The 17,333-nt window shown below is 31.0% G+C and overlaps 1 long non-coding RNA gene across 1 annotated transcript in view; it reads left to right on the top strand.

Moving 5' to 3' along the window:
- The first annotated feature begins 1,335 nt into the window (after window positions 1-1,335).
- Window positions 1,336-17,333, top strand: part of LOC149180355 (uncharacterized) — a 254,080-nt gene continuing 238,082 nt past the window's right edge. Inside the window, exon 1 of the long non-coding RNA XR_016256921.1 lies at window positions 1,336-1,577. This is a non-coding gene — a long non-coding RNA (uncharacterized LOC149180355). The remainder of the gene's footprint in view (window positions 1,578-17,333) is intronic.

The following is a 17,333-nucleotide window of genomic DNA, read 5'->3' as shown; positions in this document are numbered from 1 at the left end:
AATCACAATGGAAAGTGCAAATATAAGAAATTTTGGAATTAAAATTATGTTATTTTTATCTATATAAAGTTACTATAAAATTATGTTATTATTTTTAAATGTGATACTATGAGACTACATCTCTCTCACCTTGAAATAAGTACAATTATAATAAAATCTTTAATCAATATTGAAAAAATTGATAAAATATGACAATTAACCTACTAAAGAATAGCCACTAGAGTTGGCTCAATTGGTAGTCCTAGTTATTAATGCACATTTGCTATTGAGAGGTCACACGTCCAAGTCTCTCAACACCCTCGAGGTTAGGTTTTGTGGTTAAGCCAATTTCCTCTTGTTTCGTTTACATTAGATTTTAATTAAAAAAATCTTCATAATTATCATATCTCAACTTCTTAATTAAAAAGATTAAAATCAAATCAATTATACATATGCATTCCATAAATTATAAAATTAAACCAATTATTACCATTCCTAGTTTGGAATAGTTTTCCAGATTTAAATTTAATTATCAATAAGTAATAAATGGATGGTGGGCATTTAGTTATATTTAACCTTTACAGAATATGCAAAAAATATTTTTAGTAGAAATTGAGATAGAGAGTTGGGATTTTTTTCAAAAATAGTTATGTCAATTTTGCTTTTCAATTTAATTTAAAAAATATGTTGAATACCAATAATATATAGACGTAATAGTAACCGAAATATTATGTACATATAATAGTGACTGAAATATGATGTACACATAGTAATAACCAATTTCTAAACTAATAAACCACATTAAAAATAAATAAAATAAAAATAAAAAACCTACTCCAAAAATGTTTTGAAAAACATAAATTTACATTATGACTTAAAATTGTCATAAACTTATTCTAAATAAATCTACATATGAATATTTTCACGAGAAGTTTTTCTTACTAATTTCAATAATTTGTCATTGTATATGAATGAATCACTTCTTTCACTAAATGTATAGACTCTTTCATTCCCCATAATTTTCTACATTTTATTATTGTTCTCATTTTATTCTAACTCTTTTATGTTTTGATTTTTTATATATTTTTTCATATATATTAAAAAATTATTAAAATTATAAATTAAATAAATATATTAAAATTAAATTATTAAAAATTTATTAAAATTATAGATTTAAATAAATATATTAAAATCAAATTTATAATTTGAGTTAAATTTATATTTTTGTCAATAAGTGTATCACTATTTTAATTTAAGGTTGATAAAAGTGGCTTGATTAATTATATATAAATAAAATTGATTCTCTTATAAAAATGCTTAAAATAGGTTGAGGTGATTATCTAGCTTGACTAATTATTAGGCCGATAGGCCTTCCTTTGAAAGGGACTTTCGTCGTCCCTTTGTCCCTCAAGCTGACACGTGGCCGCTGGATTCCGCAAGGCAAAACCAGGGGGTTTTCAGTCTCCTGTGACAGGTAGAGCGGGACGAGCGGAACAGTTTCAGTCTCCTGTGACAGGTAGAGCGGGACGAGCGGAACAGTTCTGAGGGAGTGGCGTTCCGCAAGGCAAAACCAGGGGGTTTTCAGTCTCGTGTGACGGGTAGAGCGGGACGAGCGGAACAGTTCTGAGGGAGTGGCGTCGTGCATATTAATGTTGTGCGAGGGAATGGCGACGTCGTCTAACTGTTCTGGGGTTCCTTTGGATGTTAGAGCAGTCTGTGATTCACGGTTTGTTTTCCAGTTTGTTCGACAGCCTGCCGCCCTGAAGACAGTCCTCACATTTTGCAAGCGCAAGCAAAAGTTCATCAGCCCATTTTTACCTGTGACAGAGGTGATCGCTAGCTATTTTTGTGTTCATTTTCTTTCCATTCATTCTATCCATCGGTCTGTTGAATGCAAGTATTGCTGCTGCGTCTTTTTTTGGTTATCGGTCTGTTGAATGCAAGTATTGCTGCTGCGTCTTTTTTTGGTTATGAAGAGAGGCGGCTTTCTCCACTACAGCTAGGGTTTTAACCCCTGGTGCCAACTCGCTGCAGGTAGCTTTCATCACGTCGTCAATTTTTACCCTAAATCCCTGACGCCCTGAAGACAGTCCTCACATTTTGCAAGCGCAAGGATCATCAGCCTATTTTTACCTGCAAGTTTAGCCGTGACAGAGGTGATCGCTCCAGGCAAGTTTGTTCATGGCTTCTTTCTTAGTCTTTGGATGTTTATTTATATATGAAAATTTTTTGTTCCACAATAATGTCTTAACCACCTATCTTCTCTGTGGTTATAGACTGTTATCTTATTCAAACTCTCCGCAATACTAGATTAGTACAAGCCTTTTTTTTAGCCTCCATGAAACATACACAATTGCATATGTTCCCTCTTCTACGAAAGGGTGCAGTTGGAAAGCCATGTCCTGAGGCATGAATGCGTAGCTTTATCCCCAAACGTTGAATGCTTATAAATTCAAGGTCATGATTACGGAAAAGCTAATAGGAATTTTCATTATCCCAGACCAGACATTAATTACAGAAGGGCGGGGAGCCTTTATAACTGATTAGAGAATTGTTGGGCGAAGTATAAGCAGGGAGCTTGCATTGACCAGAGCTTTGTGGGTGAAAGGATTTACACGGAGAGTGTGATAAAGTACATTCAGTTAGTGTTACCAGGAATTTGCAAAAATGTGTTGTTGCACTATTTGTAAGGTGTGTTCATGCCTTATTTTTCTGGCTGTTCTGATAGGTCTCTTGTTTGGTTTCGGTGTCTTCAAACGAGCGTTCCACCATGCAGAGCAATGCCTTCATGACTGCAGTGGCAAATATGAGGTAGCACTGGCTCCTAATGGAAGACCCTTTCTGAGACATCCATGATGCGTTGATAGCCTCACGGCTCAGAGATTTGCTCTGTATTTCAGTTTACAGTGTTGGATGCTTAGGTGTATATATATGTTAATAAAGTAAGAAGAGTACATCAGCTGAGACATCCCCATGATGGTTGAAAAAGATTGCCTTGCAGTTTATAGGGTTTGTTGATGGCCTGATGCATCTTCTCCTCCACAAGCTACGTGGGTATTGCTAAATCATTCTTTTTAGTCATTTTTTGGGTATTCGTAGGACCATAAGAGCGGATCCATGGCTATATAGCTGGTTCACTTCCATGGATCAGTATATGAATTTTTCTGTTATGTAACATGCTATTCAGTATTTGGGTTGTTTACTGACTATGATTTTTCAAGAAGTATGATAAATTTCGTGAAGATGTCCATCAGTATGTCTTATTTGCTTATTCTGGACTTTCATGGCAAATGCAATGGTTGATTTTGAGCATATGCGTTGTAAACATGTTGGGATGAGCTATATGATTCTAAATTCTTCAGACTGAATTCCTGTGCAATATTAGGAGCCAATAGCATATATCGAAGTCAAGAGTCAAGACAGGCATTCTTCTTCATCATTTGACGCCATCAATACCCAAAGAATATAGTTGATGCATTATAATATTGCTTAGGACGTTTTCCTTAAATCCACGGTTTCTGTTGTTTCGTTGACTCATGGCATGTTCTTTCATATATGTCTCTGTTGGAACTTGCAATCTGCAATTTGATAAATGCCTATGAATTCGATTTTGAGTATGATTAAAACAAACTTGCAAACCGGGGATCTATTTGGTTGTGGAGTTCTTATACCATAGGAGGGTTTTCTCCACCTGAAATCTGTCTATTACTATCTGCATTCTCTATTTCTGTGTTCAATTTCTTTTCATTCATTCTATCCATCGGTCTGTTGAATGCAAGTATTGCTGCTTCGTCTTTTTTGGTTATGAAGAGAGGCGGCTTTCTCCACTACAGCCCAGATGGCAAGATTCCTTCTACATTAAACAACAAAACCATGTCAGCATTTTACCCTTCCATCACATACACAAACTTGAGTTTTATATCATTTGGATGTTCAGCTTTCAAAGCTGCTCCAGACACACACAATGGGTTGCACACTGCTATTACTCTGTTTTCTAAAACTCTCAATTGCTTAGTTACACAGACTTACAAGCAGAATAGCTCCTGTTCATCACTCAGCTATACAACAGATTCCATGTACATGGGTTTGTTTTCGATTGCATGTGAAAATTCACAGGTTTATTGATATTCTGTCTGTATTCTTAAAATTTCCATAGGATTAAAAAATTTAGAAAAATTGGCCTATTACCCTACACCTTTGACTGAGTTCAGTCATTACGAATCTGCAAGGCATCATAATGCCCAAATCCATGATACAAAACACTAACCGGATTTCCCTTCCCATAATCTTGACCATACTCTGCAATGGCAATGAGGCCATCAGCATCCCTCTCATGCACATACACAGTTATTGGCATCCTGTATCCATCCAGAGATAAAATCATTAACTTCAGTTAATAGCAATTTGTAACTGATGTAATACCTACTGCAGTGTTCTAACACTTGTCTCCCTCAGCAAAACAAAATAATTCATTGTTGCACAGACCAAAATCTACCCTTTAATGTCTATTGCTACACATCCCATTTATGTTCGATAGGCAAGAACTGAATATACGATGCAATGCCCATCATAATGCTTTCATATTTATGTCAATGTCTTAAATCTGAAAACTAATTTGAAAAAAGGGTCCTATAGGAAAGCCGGCTAAGAAATCCGGCGGAAACTCCCAACTCCCTTCCCAGAGAGCAGAGCGTCTATCAGGATTCGATCATGCAGATTTTTTTCCTATTGAATAGGCTCGTTTTGACAGACGATACAGCAACACTAAACGTGAATAATACACCCCATCATAGTTCCAACTACTACTTAAACCCCAATTGCTCATATAATTTCATATAAAATCAAACATATTAGATCGCCAATTGCACAACATATTTCATTTGATATGAAAATTGTTAAGCAAAATCCCCAATTCCTGCAAGCTTCCATATAAGATCAAAACAATTGTTGAATGAAACAAACTGCATATTTACAGAAAGCTTATGCTAAAACATAAACAAATGAATATAGTATTGACCGAAATAATTGTTTGAACATTACAGGATCTGCACAAGCCAGTACCACTGTTTATAGTTCATCACTTAAGTTAATTGCTCAACGCCATGATTAGTGTGAAATGGATGTTATTGTTAAGATGCTATGCTAAAAGAGCTCACTTTCTTTGGTGTTGCAACCACAAGTGGAGCTCCTGGAGAATTTGTAATAGCAAATTTGTCATGCATAAATTTGCTATCCACACTGGATTCATCTTTTGGAACAATCTTCTAGCAATCGCAGCTTTTTAGCCCATTCTGGCCCTTGTAACACACATGTCGCTGTTTTTTACTTGCCGGAAGTTCCAGATGACAGAAAATTTACCAACAGTGCCAAGTACATGGCACTCCTGCCTTCCTCTCTCAGTAACCTGCAGTGATGAAGAGAATATATGTCAGAAATTAGTACACTTGAAGAGCTAATAAAGGTTATATTCCAGCCCAATGGTCCTGTAAGGTTCAATTGCTACATGTTATGAAGTTGAAGTCTTTTTTGTGTACCGTATCCCTTCATAGACAATTGCTAACTTTAAATACATTATTATTTGTTTATAGTGGTGATATTCAAGAAGCATATGGCCAAATTTTCCTGTTTCTGTAAGGCATCCTTTAAATATCAAGGTTTCCTTCGAAAAAAATATCTTTCCCCTCTTCTTCAATTAACAAAGGCCACACAACCTCCTCTTCTCATCAAGAATGTGCAATATTTATGTCTTCATCAAATCACACAAGTATCTGTCGGAAGCATACTATTCTTCAGAGATGTAGTTGTGTTCTGCCTTGGCTGGACTGTATCTAGGGTTTCATTCAGTCATCATTTAAAGATGCATTAGTCTCTCGGAGACTGTCGAAATCCAGGATCTCTTCTCCAACTGGGATGTATGCTCAATACTTGCCCATACCTTTGCCATATCTTTTTTAATGTTTTGGGTTTGCTTCCTTCACCTACATGTGCTTGTTCTTGCATGTTTTGATGTTTTTTTGGCATTCTGATGGGGTTCATTTTCACTTCCCTGTGCCAATCATTCTCAGGATGCTATCTATTTCTTTAGGTGGTTGATTACCTCCTCAAAGCACTTCACTAATACAAACTACCCCTGCTTCATGTTGGATGATATCCTTCCTGTCCACACACACAATAAAAACATAATTCTAAAAATGCAAAATGCGGTAGATAAGATGATAATTTTTTTAACAGAAATCTAAATATAGGTTTTAAATCTCCTCAAGGAAATAAAAGTTCACACCTCATTTGGGTTCATTGTTTCAATATTGCTTCTATGGACCCTTCTAAAGCATCAAGTGCTTCAATCAAAGTGTTGCCAGGCAATGCTTGCTCTTCCATCTTCAAAATCCTTAATCTCTTCTTTATAGCCTCTACCCTTTTGCATACTTGTCATCACATACCCCCTAAAGTGAATAATCTACCTTCCCCTTCTTCATCAACAAAAAACACTCTGCTTCGTCATCCTCTGCAACAAGGCTTTGGTTTCAAGTGGGATTCTGTCCTTTTCATCTTAAGCTCTATTCAGAGTTCTGGCTACCTCTGTACATTTCACCTCTGGCTCATTTTGACTACAAGTTCCTCCGGATTTTCAGGTTTCCTTTCGGATTTATTGCATTGGGAGACTTAAATTTGTAGTGGCAAACCTTCATATAAGTTGGGTCAGGTTTTCAGCATTTTCAAGCCTATTCTCCTTTGTCTGAGCACATCAATTCTGAGATTGTCCTGTATATTTATAATGAAGAGGTCAAGCGAAACTTTCAGGTGCACAAATCATGATCATCAAATTTCTTCACAGAATGATACTATTATGAGGATTCTGCCCCATTTGAATCAAAGGGTGATGCAGTTGGAAATGGAATGTGCTTTCCTATGAAGCACACAGTAAAGTCAGAATGATATTTCAGGTGCTTCCAATCACATAAACTTGCACTCTGCAGAGATTGGAGAAATCAGGGAAGAAGACATTGTGTGGCAGCTCCTTGAAGCCATGAAAATAGGAGATTTGGAACCAGTGCACTCTACCCAAGAAATGGGAGAAGCTGACAGCTATAACATCTTTTATTTTTCTAATGTATCTCAAAGTTTTACTAATACTAGCAAGCTATTACAGGATTTATACTTGTGTGAACTGTTGGAAATCTTTGTTAGTAGTCTTTTGTAAGCTGGGAATTTTAGACATGGAGCTCGAATGCCTAGCTTATCTGGAATTTCAAAGAACAATGTACTTCTACTGTTTAGCTCTCCTACAACATCTTTTTGATTAATAAGAAAGTTTCCTAATTTTGGTTTAAGAAAGAAGAAGGCAACTCTGCTCTGAACAAATTTGTTGCCTCTGACACTAACAATGATGCAACAGCAGTTGTGAAGACCTTGTCAGAGAACTGGTTATCCTTCCTTAAGCAACATTGGTTGGCGATATTTCTCTTTTGAAAGGATATACGCAGATTACATAATTGATTTCGTAAGCCCAAATACAATGCCTAATTGCTTTTACAATAATTTGAATCTACAATTTCTGGAGTAGTTTTTGGCTGTTCTGAGCTTATCTCTGTTTGCAATTTCATGACTAAGCGTTACTGCTGTCTACAGATACTTGTATGGTGTGATGTTAATAATTATTGCAGACAAGTTGGTTATACTACCAATTGCATTCCTTATTTAACAAGATTTCCCAACATACTTTGAAAAATACAATACATGAATTTAAAATCGGTTTCAAAATTTAAATAACGTTAATGTTTTAGTTGTAGTGTCAACTAGTAATGTAAGTGATTTCTTTTAATATTTGCAAATCACAAATTTCGCCACTTTTCATTTACCATGTACAACGTTGTAATTTACTTTTTACTTAAAAAAAAACGTGTTGCCAATAATCTTTTCAATCTATTGACCTTTAAGTATGAACGCATTCTACACTTACTATATTGATATGAATGCTTTGGTTTTGGTTTTGTTCTTTTAATATCAAATGTACTCGTACATGATGCTCAACGTGGTTATTGCCTTCCTCACTACTCAACTTATATATATGCTTGACTATCTATAGAACTCTATTCCTTTTACTATTCCTATCGGCCTCTCTTTGTACCTTTTGGGACAATTGCTAGTATATAAATAAAATTGATTCTCCAATAAATATGCTTAAAATAGAGTGTGGTGATTAGAGCGAGAGGGTTAGAGTTTAATTTATAAAGAGTAATTGAAGCGCGGAGCTGAAGCATTTCCATTCTCCCGGATATGTCATTTCCATCCTTTTAAATCTTCACATCAAATCAAATTGAATGGACTTACTTTATGTAATAAGAAATAAATAAATAAAGCTGACAACAAGTTATTCATTTTTCAATTCTTTGATCTCCATCTTTCCTTCTATTTGCATACGTGCATTCAATTCAAATCACCACTATAATTATATATATTTTACTAATTCATGAATTCCTATTTTCATATAAGCATTGTTGTGGCATTCATATTTTATCATTGATGCTGGCTTCTTTTCTAAAATGAAACCATTGCGATTAAATTTAATTAACATCACTTCACTTCACATCACATTGAGAGATACAGTTTGTCGCATTGATATTTTCACATCACATTGAGAGATACAGTTTGTCGCATTGATATTTTTATCATTCCACTGGGTTTCTAAACAAAACCGTGTCCATTGAAGTGCTAAGGTCACTTCGCATCAGATGCTAAAAAAATTGAGAGATGTTTTGTGTTCTTGAAATGCTAATTTAAATATTGTATTTTGATGGGATTGTAGTTAGCTATAAGTATTTTATTAAAGTTCGAGGGTTTGATCACATTCAATTTCTCTATTGTGTAAAAGCAATCACCATAGCCTATGAGCATTGGCTATGCTTTCAACATTTTACATTGCAAACAAATATATATATAATTGTAGTGAGATGTGTGATGTTTTGTTAAATGTTGTTTCACTTTTCGCATTTACTTTGTAATGGCTAATTTAGCACAAAGTTGCCTCATTTTATCTTGCAAAAATACAGTAACTAAACTATACTACACATTTTGTGGGTAGTGATAATATGAATCATTTTGTGAACCATAGAATGAAATGATAAAAATCTATGCAATTGAAAGTCAACTAAAGTGCTCACTGTGCATATAAGCTAGTTCAAGTCCAATCCAAAAATTTTACTATCAATATCTTCATTTTAGAAACAAGCATTCAACCTAGTTATCTTTATTGCTAATACCCATGTGTACCTATGCAATAAGCATGTGGTGAATATCAAATATTTTTGTGAAACCAATGACCGTTGAATCAATTTTCGCAGGAGCTTAAAAGATGATTTAAAAATATATGGTTCTTATGATCAGCTTCTAAATATTGTTTCATTACCAATTTCCTGTGACAAATTTGTGGAATTTGTGGTTAGCTAGGCAGGGTGCTTAGTTTTGAAAAGCTATATCTTGCCATTGCTAGAAAACTCAACTAAATAAACAATTCTACATAGCATCGATTCATTCAGGTTTAACATACTTATTCCTAATTAATACAACTCTGTTATTTAAATAAAATTATAACATGTAAATTGAATAATAAAAAAGGTGTTGAAATGTGGTAGCATTCTATCTTCATCCTTATAACTATTGTGAATGACTTGCCCATTCTTTTGTGTATTACAGGTAGCTTTCAAAATATATTGATTTCTTAATTTTTTTAATTGATTTCGATTGTGAGAATGATTATGGGTGGAGAGAATGTTGATGGTGGGCTTATTTTTGTTGGGTGGGGGTTTTGCAGCACCACATGCATGAGAAACCTTAGAAATAGTATTTTATCTTGATGGGATTGTAGTTAGCTATAAGTATTTTATTAAGGTTTGAGGGTTTGATCATAGTCAATTTCTCTATTGTGTAAAAGCAATCACCATAGCCTATGAGCATTGCTTATGCTTTCAACATTTTATATTGGACACAAGAACATGATATATAGATGAATATGAATATGTATTAATTGAATAGTAAAAGAACTATTGAAATGTGGTAGCATTCTATCTTCACCCTTGTAACGGTTGTGAATGACTTGCGCATTCTAACTTCCTCTTTCTCATATTACAGTTAGCTTCAAAATATATTGATTTCTTAATTGTTTTTTAATTGATTTCCATTGTGAGAATGATTATGGGTGGAGAGAATGTTGATGGTGGGCTTATTTTTGTTGGGTGGGGGTTTTGTAGCACCACATGCATGAGAAACCTGCACATATGAATCTTAGAAAGAGTATAAGGCAATAAGAGTAGGAGAAAATAGAAATAGTATAAGACAATAAGCCAAGGAGAAATATGAAAGTTGGAGGTCTATTTTAGGACGAAATAATATGATGCTACTCTTTTAATTAACGCAAGGAAATGCGCTAAAAACACAATGTTACTCAACAAATTCATCACAGTGAATTTAAACATTTTTATATGATTATCAAATAATACTGTAAAAAGTAATTAAAAGTAACAATCAAAAGGGAATAGCTATGTACAAGTTACTGGAATTGCATTAATGGAATTACTGGAATTTAAGGTGTAGCAACGCTTAAAAGGGATCTTGGTTGGAGTGGACTCTGTCGTGGGCAGAAACACAATGAGAGCGCACTGCTTTCGAGTAGAAAGAGTGTGCACTGGCCCTGATTGGCATGTGATAAAAAAAAAAATATAATTATGTACAAAATAATTAAAATATAAAATATTATCAATAATTTAAATATTAAGGAAATAATTAATATAAAATATATAAATTAATTATATTAAGCAAATGAGTTGTAATAATAACCCGTGATAATTGATACTAATAAAAATATATATATTGTTTAAATATATTAATGTAAATATAAATATCTAAACTACAGATCTAGTAAGTTTGAAGAGGGATTAAATTTTTTGATTGCAAATCTCTCAAGTGAATATTAAATAACCTTGTATATTGAAATATTTTATTTATGATTCACAATTTTATAAGAATATGTAAAAATATGCTTACTCTCATACCATTTTAAACTATCATGAAAATGTGGAATACGTTGTGGTTATCTATAATCTCTAGGGTTTATAATATTAATCCCTTGGGTTTTTAATCCCTAGGGATTATAATATTAATCCGTTTGGTTTATAATAACATTAGAGTTTAATGTTGTGACGTTTTAATGGTGCAAAAATCTATCTAGTGTCACATTGTGAAAAACATTGTCATAATGTGATAAGTAATATGACAATCATTGTTGGAACCTTACATTACATTGCAATTTTTTCAACGTCACATTGCAATACTACAATAGAGCTTCGTATTGTGATGTTTGCATGCAACAAAAATCAATCCAATGTTGGATTGTAACAAACATTTTCGCATGATGATAATTAATTTGATACCCATTGTCACAATGTTACATTACATCACAATTTGTTTAATCTCGTCTCTCAACTTAGAAAAGTGGGGCTATTAATCCCTTGGGTTTATAATATTAATCCCTTAGTTTTATTAATTCCTTGGGTTTATAACATTAATCCCTTGGGTTTATAATCTCTAGGGTTTATAATATTAATCCCTTGGGTTTATAATATTAGTCCCTTGGTTTTATTAATCCCTTGGGTTCATAATAACATTAGGGTTTAATGTTGATACATTTGAATGGTGAAGAAATCTATCCAATGTTGCATTATGACAAACATTGTCACAATGTGACAAGCAATAAAAGAAAATGTGGTTGACTATTTTAGGGTTTATAATATTTATACATTAACACATGTTAAATATGGTTGACTTTTGTTGACATGGTCAACTATAGTCAACATGGGCATCATAGTCAACAATAGTCAACATGACTACCATGGTGAACCATTGTGACAAACATTATTACAAGATAACAATCAATCTGATACTCATTGTCACAATGTTACATTACATTACAATTTATTCAATTTCCCCTCTCAACATTACAAAATTAGGGTTTAAAATCAAGGCTTTTAGTATTGGGTTTCATATTGGGTTTATGAAACCCAATATGAAATTCCTTGGGTTGCATTTCCGCATTAAAATATTAGGGTTTATAACATTGGTTTAAATATTAGGGTTTGTAATATTGGGTTTAATATTATGGTTATAATATTAGGTTTAATGTTAGGGTTTATAATATTGTGTTTATATTGTTAGGGTTTATAATATTGGTTTTATATTGTTAGGGTTTATAATATCTGGTATAACAATAGGGTTTGATGTTGTGACGTATGAATGGTTTAGAAATGTATGCAACGACACACTGTGACAAGAATTGTCACAATGTGACAAGCAATATGACAATCATTGTTGGAACCTTACATTACATTGCAAATATTTCAACATCACATTGCGACACTATAATAGGGCTTTATATTGTGATGTTTGCATGGTACAAAAATTAATCCAACGTCTCATTGTGAGAAACATTGTTGCAAAATGACAATCAATATCGTACTCATTATCGCAATGTTACAGTACATTGCAATTTATTCAATGTTGCCTCTCAACATTGCAAAATTAGTGTCTATTAATTCCTTGGGTTTAGTAATTCATAAGTTTTATAATATTAATCCCTTGGGTTTATAATCCCTAGGGTTTATAATATTATTCCCTTCAGTTTCCCTATGGTTTATAATATTAATCCCTTTGGTTTACTAATCCCTTGGGTTTATAATAATATTAGGTTATAATGTTGTGGCATTTGAATCATGCAGAAATCTATCCAATGTCACATTGTGACAAGCATTGTCAGAATGTGACAAGTAATATGTCAATCATTGTTGGAACCTTACATTACATTGTTATTTTTTCAACATCACATTGTGACGCTATAATAGGCCTTCATATTGTGATATTTGCATGCTACAAAAATCAATCCAATGTTGGATTGTGACAAACATTTTCGAAAGATGACAAATAATTTGATACTCGTTATGACAATGTTACATTACATCACAATTTATTTAATGTCACCTTTCAACATTATAAAATTAGGGTTTATTAATCCCTTGGGTTTATAATATTAATTCCTTGGGTTTATAATCTGATACTCATTATCGTGATATTGCATTACATTACAATTTATTCAATTTCCCCTCTCAGCATAACAAAATTAGGTTTTAAAATGAGGTCTTTTCGTAATGGGTTTCATATAGGGTTTATGAAACCCAATATGAAATTTCTTGGGTTGCATTGCCACATTAGAATAGTAGGGTTGAATATTAGGTTTTATAGTGTTGGTTTAAATATTAAGGTTTGTAATATTGGTTTAATATTAAGCTCATAATATTGGATTTATGTTAGGGTTTATAATATATGGTATAACATTAGGTTTTGATACTGTGATGTTTGAATGGTGCAGAAATATATGCAACGACGCATTGTGACAAGCATTGTTGCAATGTGACAAGCAATATGACAATCATTGTTGGAACCTTACATTACATTACAAATATTTCAACGTCACATTGTGATACTATAATAGGGCTTTGTATTGTGACATTTTCATGGTACAAAAATCAATCCAACATCGCATTGTGACAAACATTGTTGCAAGATGACAATTAATCTGATACTCATTGTCGCAATGTTACATTACATTGCAATTTATTCAATGTCGCCTCTCAACATTACAAAATTAGGGTTTATTAATCCCTTGGGTTTATAATATTAATCCGTTGGGTTTATAATCTCTAGGGTTTATAATATTAATTAATTGAGTTTTTAATCCCTAGAGTTTATAATATTAATCCCTTGCGTTTATAATAACATTAGGGTTTAATGTTGTGACATTTGAATGATGCAGAAATCTATCCAATGTCACATTATGAAAAAAATTGTCACAATGTGACAAGAAATACCATAATCATTATTGGAACCTTACATTACATTGAAATTTTTCCAATGTCACATTGCAACACTACAATAGGGCTTCATATTATGATTTTTTTATGCTACAAAAATCAATCCAGCATTGGATTGTGGCAAACATTTTCACAAGATGAATTAATTTGATACTCATTATCGCAATATTACATTACATCACAATTTATTTAATGACGCCTATCAACATTAGAAAATTAGGGTTTATTAATCCCTTGGGTTTATAATACTAATCTCTTGGGTTTATTAATTCCTTTGGTTTATAATATTAATCCCTTGGATTTATAATCCTTATGGTTTATAATATGTATCCCTTGGGTTTTTAATCCCTATGGTTTATAATATTACTCACTTGGGTTTATTAATCTCTTTGGTTCATAATAACATTAGGGTTCAATGTTGAGAAATTTGAGTGGGGAATAAACTTATCCAGCGTTGCATTATCATAAACATTGTCGCAATGTGGTAAGCAGTAAAAAAATATGGTTGACTTTTGTTTACGTGGTCAACTATAGTCAACATGGGAATCATAGTCAACATGACTACCATGGTGAATCGTTGTGGCAAACATTATCATGAGATAACAACCAATCTGATACTCATTCAGATACAATGTTACATTACATTACAATTTATTCAACATCCCCTATCAACATTACAAAAGTAGGGATTAAAATTAGTGCTTTTAGTATTGGGTTTGTGAAACCTAATATGAAATTACTTAGGTTTCATTGCCACATTCAAATATTAGGGGTTAATATTAGGGTTTATACTATTGGTTCAAATATTAGGGTTTGTATTATTAGGTTTAATATTATGGTTATAATATTAACAACGTAAACTTTGAAATGGGTACCGATACGATTACCCATTCTGTTGAGGTAGCAAAAAAATCAATCGATTCTCAAAAGTGGTGATCCAGAATATATATATATATATATATATATCATAGTTTTTGACACTTTAAATTTTTTATGTACATTAGTTTTTAGAATGTTAGTGATTTGCATGTTGATTTTAAAAAATGTTGATTCTGCATTAGACCCTTTTTTTAAAAGGCTTATTTTTTTACTTTAAATTTTCTAATGTATTAAATGTGAATAATTATTTTCTAAATTTAACAATTTTTGAAGTGGTCTTCTTCTTCATATTTTCTTGTTTTTCTTTTAACTTTTTTTTTTTTTTAGTGAGGTCTTTATTTTTTTGCATAGTTAAAGAAGAAGGTCGATATTTTAAAGTTTCGATATTCTACATATTTATATATCATTAATTAATTTTTCAATGCACATCAAATAATTGTCTCTAAAAAAACAATAATTTTTAACAATTGACATAAAAATAAACATTTTGAACATAAAATATATATATATATATTACACATTTTGATAATTGTTTGCTAGAAATGACATATGAAAATCACAATTTTTATAAGAAGAATTTAACAAAAAAATGGTTAAATAATAGTTTTTTTAATGAATTTTATGTCAAAAAATAATAATATTCAAAGTTTTTTTCCAAAAAATAATGATTCACATAAAAATTAAAACAAAAATGACATAATACAAATATTAAACATATAAAAACATTAACTTAATGCTTATTCTTCTCATAAAATGTCAAAGTCAAAACATTACAAATATAACTAACTAATAGTTACAAAAAATGAGATTGATTTCCAAGCATAACTTAAATTTAATCAATAGTATCGCATAATCCAAACTCTTCATCCTCTAGAGTTTCATCATTGTCTTCTTCCACAATATTTTATGCTTCATTTTACTCATTTTCCTCTTTTGATAGATCTTTGATGTCTTTGAATCTCTCAATGTATGTCTTTCCAATAATTCCATCTAATGGTGGTTGAGATACCTTTTCTTTTTTTTCCACACGTGATTCATTAAAATCCCATTTCCTCAACCTGATTTCTTGTGTTGCATATGGAAGTAATTGAAGAGCATTAATTCTTTGCTGAACAAATTTGCAATGTACTGGATCTTTTTCAATGGAAATGCAATTTCTTCCTTTTTGTAGGCATCATGCTAACTGTGTTATACCTAATTATCAAGCACAAAAGAAATAATGAAGTAAATTAGTATAGTGACATATAAATTAAGAAAGAAGATATTGAAATTCAATTCTATATAATAAAACTTACTTGAGCTTGAAAATAAATCCAGAACCCAATATCCTTCATTTGAACGTAAGTATATAAAATAGTTAATCAATGACTATGGTTTTTGATAAATGTTAACTATCTCTCATTTTTCTTATTTTTCTTCATATATAACATAGTTACCGATCAAAAGAGAAAATGACCTAGTACCTGTTTTTTTGAGGTAGCAAAAAATCACTCGGTTTTGAAAAATGGTGATTCAGAATACACCTTCTTTTTTGGAGCATATTTTTGCCACTTTAATTTTTTTATGTATCAAGTATGAACAATATTTTTAAATGTTAGTGATTTTCATGCTGATTTTGAAAAGTATTGACGTGGCATCAATACATTTTTTACAGTGCTTATTTTTTAGAGTTTAATTTATTTATTTTTATTTTTAATTTTTTTTTATGTATCAAGTATGAACATTTTTCAACCCTTTTTGTTTAAAGGGCTTAGTTTTTATACTTTAAATTTTCTAATGAATTAAGTGTGGATAATTTTTTTTAAATGTTGGTGATTTTCATGTTAGTAATAAAACATAAAAATAAAAATAAAAAAACATGACACACACACACACATATATATATATAAACGTAAAAAAAAATAAAAAAAAATATATGACAAAAAAATATAAAAAAACATAAAACATGTTAGTAATAAAACATAAAAATAAAACTAAAAAAACATGACAAAAAAAAATCACATACTAAAAATATATACAAAAATAATAATAATAATAATAAAACCTAAAAAAAATGTAAAAAGAAACCAAAATTAACTCGTAAAAAAAAATGAATAAAAAACAATAGATAAATAAATAAATATCAATAAATAAATAAATAAATGATTTTTTTAATATATATTTTAAGGAAAAACAAAGTGAACCACAAAAAAAATCTAAAAACATTTTTTTAAGTTAAAAAAACAAATAAAAAATAAAATCATCATTAGAAAAAAAACTTAAAATAATTACAATAAATAAATAAATAAATAATTTAAAATTAAAAACTGAAAATTAATTAAAATTAAAAACTAAAAAATATTTAAAATAAATAATTTAGATAAACAAAATTAAAAATTAAAAATAAATTAAATTAAAAATTTAAGAATTATTTAAAAAAAATTAAATTATAAAAATTAGAAAAACAAATTTAAAAAAAAAAAAATCAAAACAATAAAAAAAATAAAAATAAAAGACTAATATTATATTTATTAATCTTTTATAATAATATTGATATTATTATTAATTATTAATATTAAG

The sequence above is a fragment of the Pinus tabuliformis genome, chromosome 3_2 (genome assembly GCF_031772625.1).
Source record: "Pinus tabuliformis cultivar Carrire ecotype Pingquan chromosome 3_2, CPIR1, whole genome shotgun sequence".
In the NCBI taxonomy this organism is placed as follows: Eukaryota; Viridiplantae; Streptophyta; class Pinopsida; order Pinales; family Pinaceae; genus Pinus; species Pinus tabuliformis.
Note: the sequence above shows the minus strand (reverse complement) of the source record. Positions and strands in the feature narration are given on the sequence as shown.